A 13,533-nucleotide genomic window follows, 5' to 3' on the forward strand; every position below is an offset into this window, starting at 1 on the left:
TTCTATGTGTGTGTTTGTGCGCATGTGTTTACGTGTGTATCTGTCTGGGCTCCGTCCTGTTGCTAGTCAGATGGATGTCTGTGAAGAGGATTACTACAGTAAGCCTGCTTTACCAACACACACTGTCTCAAAGACCTACATTCACAAGACCCACTTTTCATGCTATCCACCCCCTATCTTCATCTCTGTTCGAGCTTGAATTTGATTTAGAATGAAAAAGAAAACAACATATTTAGTGACACACGGATGACGGCGGGGCTGAAACTGAGAATATATGTGTATTTCTTACAGAATACCAGAATAGAAATGAAAGAAAACCTTTAGAGAGTCACAATTTTCTTGTCCTTGATAAATATTACCCATTGAAATACCCATTACCCATATATTATTTGTATTGTGTTAATTAGACTATAAGGGAATAGTACATATTTATACAATATTAAAAATAAATCCAGACAACAACAGTGAATATTTGTGATTGAATGGTTGAAAGTGTCCTGAAGTAAACACTTAATAACCACAAGGATACATTTTTGTATGAATTACTCTGCTTTGTGTGCACATTATTGTGTGTATTATTGTGTTTATGTTGGGATCCTGTTCCTTGACACCATGCATTTTAAACTCATGGCTATCTGTATGCCCTCACAACAATAATCCAGACTCTGCTAATACAGCTAAAGCAGCTCGGAGCTCTGTGTATGTGTGTGTGTGTGCAAGTGTGTGTTTGTGCAAGAGAGAGGGGATGGCCCTTTATCCATGACTTCGGTCAGACAGGGTGACCCTGATTCTGCCCAGCAGTAATACCATTAAAACTATTACAGTCTTCAGCAGCATCTCTAGTCAGCATGTACATGTATATCATACTGTTTGTGTGTGTAGCTTCTAAGAAAAACCCTTGGGTTTGTGTAAGATGGTTCTAGTAGACTCAAATTCTGCTGGAAAAAGAAAATCATAAATATATACTAGCAGCTCTGGTAGTGTGGAAACATCCTTGAGACAAAGATTTGAATGAAAAATCCATGTAATTAATATATTAGTCACTGAAACAAAGCAGTTAGTTGATAATTTAATTGCAGTAGATGTTTAATATGGGACTTTTGCTTGCATGTGAGTATTTCATCATACTTTTGTACTACTACTTCTACCTACATGAAGTAATTGTACCATCTTGTTGTGGTGCCTATTTCTTTAAATTGAGCAGTGAAACAGCGCCCCTCTGGTTTGTAACGGCAGACACATGTTAGTAAACCAGTGTGGTGAAAAAGGGGTATGACACTCCAGGCGTTCATCACGACCACTGAAGTGAAGCCAGGTGAAGTTTGATTAGTAGATATAACCGGCTGATCTCACAGTTAGATGTAGTCTTTTCACTGTGAAACTATGAGGAAATGAATTCAAGCTAACTGCTTATAGGTCTTACACAGACAAACAGAGTTTAACAACATTAGGCAATGCTAACAACCGTTAACGCTAATGGTACTTAGCTAAGTTAGCTACCTAGTGTTAAATGCTAACATTAGCTCGCAAATTAGCATTGTTCGGTGTTTTAAAAATAGCACATACACTGGTTTTCTAAGACTAATTAACTAAACTCTGTGGAAAAAGAAGAGGAGTGCCTTCAACACAAAACAAACTCGGCAGCACAGTAGCAAGTGCACTGGGACAATGGCTATCACCTGGATAATGACCGCCTGACCTCCAGGAAACATCAAGTAAATGTGAGTCAAACTACTTTGTGTATTTATTTATTTACTTATTTGCTCGCTTCTGTCTTCACTAATGTTTAGCTACCAACCCCTCTAGTTATTTAACAACGGTGGTTGTCCTGTTTGTATTGTTTGCTATGACGTGGAGAAAGGCTTGTTTGTTTTGTTTAGTCTGCTTTGTTGTATTTCTTTCCCTATTTGTTTATTTTAAGTGATGCATGTTGTTGAATAATCTCGAATTCAAACAACTAGGCTCTTGTAGGTCAAATATAGGATATATAATATAAAATGTATATTTGCATTACAGTTTCCCAAAGCCCAACCTGACTTGTAGAAATGACTTAGTGAATCCAACAAACAGTGACAATCCAAAGATCCTATCACAGGAAAATAATCAAATATATGCAGATAAAAGCTCCACACATGGCCATGCACTGAAATAATTGTTGGTTCTTGTCATCGTAGCTCTTATTGATACTGGACTTCAAAATTAACATGAACTTAAAGCCTCATATTTGCTTCAGCTGAACCTAAAAATAAATAATCGCTCATTTATAACACTTTGTCCCTCACCATAAAGGATCACTAAGAAGAATGATCACAGTGCAATGGTTTATATTACATAGTATAGTGAAATTGAATTGAATGTAACCAAACTACATGCAGTCTATAGATCACTTTCTGAATTAGTGTGCATTTTGTGTGTGGCTGTATACAGACCTGGGTGTGTGTGGGCGAGCGGGGTTGTGGTCTGTAGGTGGGGTCTTACAAGCCTGTCTAGGTGGAGTTGGTTGTTGCTTTAGCTTGTGTTTTGTGTGGAAATGTGCCTTGACCTTTTTCACTTCAGTTTTACATTTCTAATTAGACTGTCATTGCATCTGATGTAAACATCCTCTTGAGTGTTGATCGATAAAATAACTTTGTGTTGGTTTGTCTGGAATGTGGCTCATCTTAAATTAAATAATGCAGTGCATATGAGAGGAGCTGTGTGCCTATTTGCTCTCTTGTGTGTTCATGTGTATATTCCTGCACACATGTCTGCATGTATGCGTGTGTGTGGGATGCAACACAAAGTCCTTGCCTGTGTGCCAGTAGACACAAAACCAGCCCCCATCCCCCTCTTCCTTTTCCCTGGGGGGGGGGAGAAATAAGACAGTCTGACTATCTGCCTGCTCACAGCAGGGGGGTTGGGGCTGTGGGCTGGAGATTGGAGGTTGTGGAGGTGGTGGTGTGGGGACAGTCTAGCCATATTTACAAGCTTGGTGTCTCGTTTGGAGAAGGGAACAGTCACTTCTGGCATTCTTATGCTTATTTAGCTTCAGCATGGCCTGCAGCTACGATTTTCACCAAATCACAAAAAAGAAATGACACACAAACACAATTTACACACGAGCTGAGCTCTGCTGTGAATAACAGAGTTCAATTTTATATTTGCCACTGTAAACAAAATTAGCTGATGGTGGCAAGGATACAGCACGTCATTAGAAATGTTTTGAGTACAGCACTTTTTATGTGATAGATTTTGAGCCAATATTGATCTGTTGCTGAGAACAGTCACGCACAGGACTGTTTTTCTGTGCAATGCTTGCAGTTGTAATTATACTGTGACTGAGTTCAGATGCCAGTACTTATTATTCTCCATGCCAACTGCTATTGTAACACCACATGTGTGTGCAACATGAATGCACCACCCCTGAGATATTTCAGAAGCAACTTTTTAAAACCTAAAGTTGGTTTTGCTGCTCTCCATTGTCTTTGACACAAGCTGTGCTAGAAGAAAAGAACAAAGCATTTGGGGATTGGAGTCAGACATCTAATCACAGACATCTAAAAATGCATTTATGTTTTTAACAACTTATTGCATATATAAATTATTCCTACAGGCAGGTTAAATTCACACCTTTTAAAGCCTGTTATCAATGATGGTGCTTGACATGAACCATGGTGCTTGTAAATGTGATTGTCCCAGAATCAGAAATCTCACATTGATCGAGTCACAGCTTAAAACTGTCCGATTCTGATCTCCAGCCGATTGATCGGTGCATCACTATAAATTACTAATTCACCTGCTGGTCCTGTATGTGAGGATCTCGTACTGTTTTGTCTGACCAACAGTCCAGAACCTAAAGTATTCGCATTATTATGAATAGAAGCAACGTAAAACAGCAAATCCCCCAAACCAAAAAGCTCAAACTGGGGTACTTCTGCTTGAATAATGACTTCAACAAACTTTCAAATTTAAGTTTGCCAATTATTGTATTTGTTGATTTGGGTGTGATTACATGTTCTTACTTGTCTTCCAGTGGGTTTTTAGAGGATCTCTACATTATGTTCATATATTATACAACTTGTACACGAGTCAAAAAAAGGCAGCAGAACAGTTCAGATCAAACTAGTTGTTTTAGTCTGGACAGTAGAGAGCAGTGTCAATAGCCATTGCCAGTTCAGCCTTTGGCACCAACAGAACTTATTTATCTCAGCTGAAGGAAACAAGGCGTTGTCTTTCTGTCTTCATCAAATGTTAAATGTTTATCACAAATATCAAGCCGAGGATGGGGCTTAATACAATATTTATATTTCATTGTTAATTTAAGTAGCTGCAGCCTCTTTCTGGCAGCATTCAGTCTTTCCCAATACTAACTTTGAAGTGGAGAGATGCTAAAGTCATGTTTGCCAAAGCACATATAGGTAAACAACCCCTCCCAACTCCACAAATTTTTTATTTTATAATAAAAATTATAATCATAAAAAAATAATGATTCATTCAAGTTTTATCAAAATCTGCCTTTTCTTTTTTAGCCAATAGAGAATGAATCTGTATTTTAATAGAAATCTTGATTTTGCTAAGAGATACACCCAAAAGTCTTTTTAGTTTGAAATATTCTTTCTCACTAGGTTTCAGACTCAAAGTATGTATTTTTATTACATATTTTTATTAAAAGATGTGCACCCATAGACACCGTTATTTTATATATTACACAGTCAGAACCCCACCTCAGTCACATCGCATCACACTGTATAATCACATGCAGCCTCCATATTTATACAGTATGTGCATATGATTACTATGATAAATCAAGAAACGTGTCAGTGAATGCAGAACAAACCCAGTGAAATATGCTTGATGGTGGAATGAAACAAACTTGAGATGACTACAATATCCTTTCATTTATTATTTTTTTTGCCTAGTTCTAGATTATGAATTGCATTGTCCCTTCTCCTATTGGGCCTCCCTTCCAGAGGCCAGAAACCCCCACAGAGAAACAGCATAGTTGCCAGGCTCACTGACAGAGAGCTGACTTTAATAAAGCAATGGGAAATTCATTCTCAAAGGAAGGAAGCAGCGTGTGGCGACAAGACGACTCTCAAATACGAGGCTGAAGGCACGCCAGCGCACACAAGGCAGCATGAACCAGAGTTACTGCAGCCCTATTGACACACACATATACACATGAGCACACTGATATGTGCACTGAAAACGATATAAGTTTGATGTTCTCTGTGAATGTACATAGTGTCTTGCTGCAGTATCAAAGAAGAACTGGACAGCATGTGGTCATGTGAGCAGCTGATTGGGTGTCTAGTTGGCTCTATGTGATGACATTCCTTCCAGCAGGAGGGTAACAGAAGAGGTGGAGGTCTAAACCACCAACATTACCACTGCTGCCCTCACGGTTTGGTGTGAGGTGACAAACGGCTCCATGTGGATTACAGCATTTCTGGCATTTTACAACCAGGTTAGCACTACAGCGACAACACAAACCTCAGACACGGTCGAAGTCGTCGTCTTAACTCTCAGTCTGTGTTGTGTTTTTTGGCTGATAAAGAGTTTGTGACAGGGAGGAGGAAGGGGAAATTTGAAAAAAGTGGGGGTGATGAATGTGGTAATTTGAGATGGATGTTTTGAGTTAAGTGGTTTTAGCTTTTGACTGGAGATCTGTTGGGTTTGTTGGTCCCTGTGTTTTGTGTGTGTCTGTGTGTAATGCTGACTTTGTTGGATTCCTGTGTGGATTGGAGTAAATGAGGGCTGTGGAATGTGAGTGGAGGGTAATCATGGCAGGCCTACAGGAGTAACCAGATACCGACTACCAGACTTCAGAGGAGCGGGAATCCCTCAATGCCGACACGCCACCTCCTACAGGAGACGCTTTGGCTGGGACCCTTAAAAATCAACCCCCTCCTCTAACCCAGCCCTGGCCTTAAGTGTGTCCAGCCTCCAAGCCTCTCTGCAAAAATCTTATTTTGTCTGCTTGTAATGGTAAAGTGTGTTTACAGCCCTTAAAGCGATATGCGGTTGCACTTACACTTGTCTCCTGCAGAAATAGGTCTCAGTTGTAAAGATTTGCAATTTTTCTGTATATATGAGAGCAAACTGAATATATTTGGACTTCATCATTAAAACGAGAAAATAATCAGTTGAATAATAAAATTTTTAATTTTAGTCTGTACATATGAAAATAATAAAATCTTTAATTATTTATCATTTTTAACTTGTCCTTATTAATAACATATCTATATAGCTCTAATAAATATTTAATGATTTACACATGAAACTTTTAACCAAACCTTTTTCTGCACGTACCCAACCCAACCAGAGTACTGATGTATTCACTTTTTGATCATTCTACTTCTTAGGACATTTTCACAGAATGAAGAAATATATATTTTATTTAATGACTGCACATTTCTATACACAAGTCTTGTTTTTCTTCCTCATTCCCTTCCTTTTAAAGAGGAGTCTTGAATACAGACCCACACAACCACAGAATACACATATGATGCAAAGGAAATGCTTGATCTTTATCATACTCTGGATCAGACCGTGACCTTACTGTCTTCCTCCTCAAAACATCCTGTCTGACCAAAGTGTGAGAGATATACAGACAAGATGGAGTAATGTTATTTACTGTAGCAGAGAAACAAAACAAAATCGGATGAAAAAACAGTACAAGCTGTAATTTCTGGAGAACATAGTGCATATTGTACATTTAATGGACCTTTGACTAACTTTTAAAGTCTCACAAATCCTGAATTGGTTTCTTATCTTGCAAAAGAAAGTCAGTGTAAAGTTATAAAATATGTCAGTTATGACAACAAAGGAATGAAAATGAACAACACTTAATGACCACTCTTTATCGTGAATTCTGTCCCAGTTTCACCGCTACTTTTCTAATTTAAGGAAAGGTAATGACATTCAATTTATCACCTTCTGCAATGGCAATTTAGAGTATCCCACTTTCATGCCAATTAAGTATCCACAGACTGAGCTAAAAAAAAAAAAAAAAAAAAAAAAAAAAAAAATCAGCCCAGCAGCATCACTAATAGACTCGACTAATGAAAGTGGAGTGAGCCTTTTTTTTCCCTGAGGGAAAATTTGGCGAGTGTCTGACATAAGAAGATATTCAATACATACTTTAAGTATGCATGCACATATGTGCATGGTTGTGTGCACAGACGCACACATTGTCGCTTGGACTCTTTCTAATGTAGACCCTAGGGCCTTGTTATATGAAGAGCCAGATCAAAGCAATAGTCCTAATCCAGGCAGGAGAAGTCGTTAAAGAGAAGAAGATTCAAAGAACGATAAGAATGAACATCCTGGGATGAATGCAGAGACGAGTGTAACTTGTGCTTTTACTCCAGTAATTTCCTCTCTCAATACCAGAAGAACACAAGTAGCAGAGAAACTGCTGTCTTTTCATCCTTAACACACTCGACTAAGAGCTTGGTAAAGATCCATTTTCTCCTGTAGCCTTGGAGTAACCAACAATACCAGCTGACCTTTATGGTTTCCAGGCATAACAAGAGTTTTGGTTTTTAGCTTTCTACCTCCTTTATGCTGCAGTGGAGTTGAATGGATTTTCTTCTGTGGCTCTCACAGCATTGATGGTTAACATTTTAGAAATTCAAATGCAAGATCTTTTCCAGAAGGGCTGTCCTTGATACTCTTTGACATTCCACAGAACTTGCTCTGAACGACTTTCATTTGAACTATTTATTTTGTTGTGTTGAAAAAAATAGTTCCTTACAAAATTATGAGCAACTTTTGTATCATAAAAAGGTTACTATTGATTTTTAAATTGTTAAAAATATACATTTTTCAATACCGTGAGCAGCATAAATCACATTGACCATCACCAGTGAAGTGAGAGACTGATAGACTGAAGATTCTATACAGCATGGGAGTGAAATTTGGCTTGTTGGAACTCCAATCTAAACATCTGGACAATGTTAGAAAAAAATCCCAACACAATGTCCTTAGTCGTGCATACATTGAGATGGAGTTTGTTGTCCTGACACCATCATGTCAGGGCTTCAACTCATCATTTCCAGTCATCTAGCTAGTAAAGGTTTAGGGGGGCAGTTACTTTTTCACATGGGTGTTACTGGTATTTTGGAACATATTTGCTTCAATAAATAAAATGATTATTTACCTTTGTTATATTATATTACATTTTCTTTGAAAATCAGAATCCATTTAATTTCTTTAGTTGGATGATTGTGGCGGTGTTGCAGTTATTCACACTGTGTTCTTAACACTTTGCCTAACACACAAATGTGATTCGGACATATGTTGCTGGTACAGTAAGACCGAACAGAACAACTTGCCAAAATTGTGGGTGTGTCTGGCAGTGGTAGATATGTCAGACAATAGCTGTCCAATTGGAATAGAGCATGTAAACATGTTCAGTACAGCACAACCTTTAGAGTTGTTTTTTAGTTTTTTATAGTTTCAAATAGAAGCAAAAACAACTCATCTCATTTCTATTGATTATTTTATGACGAGGTGCTCAAAAGGAAAAAAGAACATTGACTACTTCATGAGGGCTTGACAGGGGAGTCTACGTAAGTGACAATCAAGGTTTGCTTAAATAGTGGGACTATTTCATGTTTACTTTAAGAAGTGAAAGAGCATCGAGGATGAATATTCTCTTCTTGTCAGAACAATGTGATCCCAGGGAAACATTCGCAACACATGTTTTGTACATGTGTCTTCAAAAAAGACTAAAACGGTGTTTTGGTAATTTAGGCAAATTGACCTTTTCACGCGTCACACGTAGTCACTGACATCCCCCCGCTTTTGTTGCTCATAAAGTTCCAAACAATGAATCTAATGAAGAGAGGTCTGAAGGAGCACTCCACAGATAAAACAAAAATCGTTTAACAGCAATAAATCATTGATGTCCTTCACCTCTCTGTCTCACTCCTCTCCTCCCTCTCGTATTTTTGCGTATCTTTTTCTCTTTCACCTCCCCTCCTTTCTCTCTGAGTGGTCTTTTCCTGTTGTCCTTTTGTAAGCTGGAGCCAACGGTGCTGACGTACTTCCATGTACTCCTGGGCAAACTGTACTCTCCAAACAAATACACAGAGACATGGTGGCACAGGAGGAGATCAAGATAGCAAGGGAAAAAATGTCCACCAGGGAAAGACTGTTGATAGCAAAGGAAAGAAAAGTCTTGTGACTGTTTTAGTTGTGCTGTATGCACTTTGCTACTCAGACTGTAGATAGAGATGTGAAGCTACGTCATCAGCAAAATAGACATGTCCCTGCAGTTTCCTTAATTAAATAATTTCATTTCTGAGTAAACCTTTGAATGTAGTGCTTCTCCACAAGTGTACTTACGCTCCAAGTTGCACCTTAACCAGTGTTGCAGTGCAAGTATAGTGTTGATATTGAAGCATTATCAAAAGTTTAAAATATAAAAAGTTGCCTCATGCTTTTAGTTCATTTTTATATTTTATATATATTATACCTGCCTTTCAACAGCATATTGACAAACATCTCACTCTAGGTTGCGTCAGTCACACTTGATGGAGCTAATCATACATGAGCAACCGGGTGCTCTTTCATCTTAAACCATTTTTCTCTCTATTACACACCACACTCTGGCTTGTGCAGTGATGCCTGATATTGAATGGTACTGAATGAAGCGTCAGAGAGAGACTTTTAGCTGAAGTGAAGCAGATGCTGGCTTTCATCCAGTACCTGTCATCATTCATCATGGGCAACAGGGGTTATTGAGAACAATCACAGACGGAGAGAGAAGTGTGCTGACAAGCTTTATACGCCTGATGATGTGTAGGTCTCCGTCTGCAAAGAGCCTGAGAAAATGTTTTTCATTCCAGCTTTCTGCCATTGTTACTTACTACAAGCTCTCACATAACTGAAAAGGGATTTTTATTGGTAAGCCAAGTAAGCTGCATATATAGATCTACTATAAAAAGCAAAACCTTAAAACACTCAGATTTTCAGTTTCGTTGCAAATTTAGGACCATCCAACAGGGAAAAATCAAGACTTGGATCTTTGAGATTCTTTTTAGAAATTGTAAAGCTCCATTTAGCAATAGTTTTCATATCAGTGTTCATTCACAGAACTCCCTGCATTTGATTTAAATCCCTGGCACTGAGTTGAAAAGCCAGGGAGATGAAACTGAGCTTTGGAGTTGTTAGAAACACCTTTGCCTGCTTCTGCAGTTTGAGCTAAGCTAGGTTAAACATGTCTCAGATCTATTTCTGAACTGAATGCACAGAGATGAAATTGATATTGATCGCCTTATCTAATCCCACTAAGACGGCAAACAAGCAGGGCGCAGTCAGAGTATTCCTCCAAGAGAAGTTGTTAGCGACTGCCTGAGCTAAATCTCCTGCTTGACAAATAGAAGAAAATAGCGACATCATTATTTGCATCCACATCGCACAGTCTAGTCTTGTTTCTATTGCAGCTGAGTAAACTATAGCCATCAATAGAAGGCACCTACAACTATTGCCCAAATAGGTTGAACATTTTTTTTATTGCATTTCTGGCGTGATTACCATTTTGGCATATAGAATAATATTCATTTAAATTATTTAGTGATTAATCTAGAAATATTATAAACGGCTATAGAGCAATTACTTAATACTAATACAGTTTCAAGTTGCTCACTTGACTTTCTCGAGCCTGAAGCTTGTTGGTGTGGTAGCTTTGAGGACAAAATTTACAAGAGTCACAAGGCACCAGTTTTCCAGCCCCAGACAAATCATGGAAACTGAGGAAATGGTGAAATGTGCAGCAAAACATTGTGTTTTCCTTGTAAAAATCTTTTACATTCTTGCCTTTGATGTGATCAACATGAACAAAAAAATCTTTTCCTTGACATGGCAACAGTGAGAAATGATAATCAAACCATTACATATTTTCATAATGTGCCCTTGGGTAGCTACTGCTGTGATCATAGCTGATGGTAACTTGTACAATGCAAGCTTGTTTAAGTATTTCCAAACTGGGTTTTTTAGATTGCTCAGAGTGAAAAATCACTGTCAGTGCGACTGAGTTGGGTTATGAACACTCGTTACCCTCATTATGCCAACATTACCACACGGTTGTTGTTGATTTATTTGCTTGTTTCATTTTTAATCAGTGTTGGTGACGTTGGTGACTCATGTCTGTCATGCAGTATATCCAGTGCCCAGGTACAAATGAGCACTTGCAAGGCAGTGCTGATTTTTTTCAAAACTGAATATTAATTTTCACATATGAAAACCTATTGTTTTTTTTTTTTCCATTTTACTATTCAGTTATATAAACTTGAATTCAAGTTTGTATAACCTGAATTCTGAAGTAGAAGCTGTGAAATTTGTCATCGCGTTTGTATTATTTACATTTTGAGAGGTCAGAGTAAAGTAGTAGTAGTAATACATTGAATTTAAGATTGATTGACTTTCCTATACTGTGCAAAATTTTTGAGTGTTACAGTAGTGGAACCTGTTTTACTTTACAATGAATGACATCTGTCTCCAGTGGTTGGCCTGGGCGTTAAGGGTTTACAAACAGTATATTGGATATAACCACATAAACAGAAAAACCAAATAAGCTTGGCACTGCTTATATAGTTAGCACTATCTGTAGTCATATGAAACCTTTTTTTTCTGGCCTGTAGGCATCAGGGAGAAAAAAGGCAGAAAGAGAAGATGTGAACAGAGAAGTCTGTGTAGATCAAATGCATTTGTAACGGAGACAAAAACAATGAGTTAGGAAGCACAGTGTTTGCGTGTGTGTGTGTGCGTGTGTTGTAAACAACCGTCTGAAGTCAATGACGTCTCAAACACAGAGCATTAAAACTTAAACAGCAGAAGCAGACATGGTGAGATTAGTGAGCAGCGTTGATGAGAATACATTGAATTCACTGGAGCACTCTTGACATGGTTCAGTCCCTCACTTTGCACACAGACAACAAATCCTGTTCATTTAATGAAATCCCCTTTGTTAGCAGAGGAACTTGTCCACAGCTCCAGGCTCTGTCTCGCCAATGTGAACCCTTATCAAATATTTGTAAATGCATTGGACAGAGCTTCTTTGATTCACATGACCGTGTTTGGGTGCAGAAGAGGAGAAAAAAAACCCAACAAACAGCTGGATGGGTAGAGCATTAAGGAGGGACCTCCCCACAAAAAAACCCACAACAGAAAAAACTGACTGCCCTGTTCATAGCCCCCCACCTACACACTCTGGTCTCTCATGCACAAACACAACACCCTTAGGGACTGTCATGTTCAGCAAAGTTATTATAGTGATTAGATCAGACACAAAAGGCGCGTACACAGACACACACACGCGCGCACATCAATTTTTTTATGCTTCACAGTGTCATCAGACATGAAATCGAAGCATGCAAACACACTTTCATCAGCTTTACGTTAAATAAAGAAAATAAGTACCTAGTAATGCAAAAGACGGAAAATAAAATACTGATTAATTTGTTTGTGTAATGAATTAAACTAATGTCATAATATGCTGTGAGCAGACATTTGTATAATTCTGAAGCTAAATATTTCCCTATTTCCCACTGCTGTAATGCTGTAATTTGTTTACAATTGAGATGTTTTATCGTAATAACTCTAAGTTGGGGTTGTTTAACCTGCCTTCCCATCTACAGTTCAAACTATTTAGTGTAAATACTCCCCAAATTGCATTTCTAAATAAACATGACAAATCAAACTAGAAATAGTTTAATTTAAAGTTGTTTATTTGCTAAGTCTTGTCTAATGCGTCTAAAGTGTATTTACACAAACTAGAATTATTTCAGATCCTTAACTTAGGTCTGAGTCAAGCTGGAATATGCAGAAACTAAACCAAAATGGATATCAGAGAGGGGGATACGGCTCTGTTGTTGCTAAGCAACTGCATGCCTCAAAGTTCGTGGAATTTAAACAGTGGAATCGATCCAATTTTCCTGGGGACTGATTTCAACTTTGCGCCTGTCTTAGAGGTGAGACGTAAGACCTAGATGTGAGAGAGAGTGAGAGAGAGAGAGAGAGAGTGAGTGAGTATGTGTGCACGTGCTTGTGTGTTGTATGTGAGGAGAAAGACAATCTCACTGCAGTCCTGATTTGTGAGGCACAGGAGGCCAAATGCAGCAAGGCCATGAGTTTGGGTCTGTGTGTGCATGTGCATATAAGTGTAATACTTTGTGAGCTGTACAAAAAGTGTTGGCCTTGTTACCATTATAAAACTCTCCACTAGAGGTGAATTTAAAAAAAAGGAGAGTCACACCTGTTTCATTAAAGCAAACGTCTGACATGGACGGACACAGAATTACTGGTTAACTGAGTTTCCAGCTGCTTTAGCCCTAATAACAAGGTCTAAGACATAGTTCTGTTCAGCCTTTCAAATTTTTAAGGCAGAGATGCATATTCAGTGATGACAGATCTATGTGGTAAACGGAAAAATATGTTTTATTATTTTTCCTTTTTCTTCCTTGCACAACTTTGCAGCCTTTCACTCTTTGGGTAACAGGTGCCAGAAAAGTGACCCTTCTAATGGATTCATGGTAAATGCCTGTA

The sequence above is a fragment of the Anabas testudineus genome, chromosome 12 (genome assembly GCF_900324465.2).
Source record: "Anabas testudineus chromosome 12, fAnaTes1.2, whole genome shotgun sequence".
NCBI classification, from domain to species: Eukaryota; Metazoa; Chordata; class Actinopteri; order Anabantiformes; family Anabantidae; genus Anabas; species Anabas testudineus.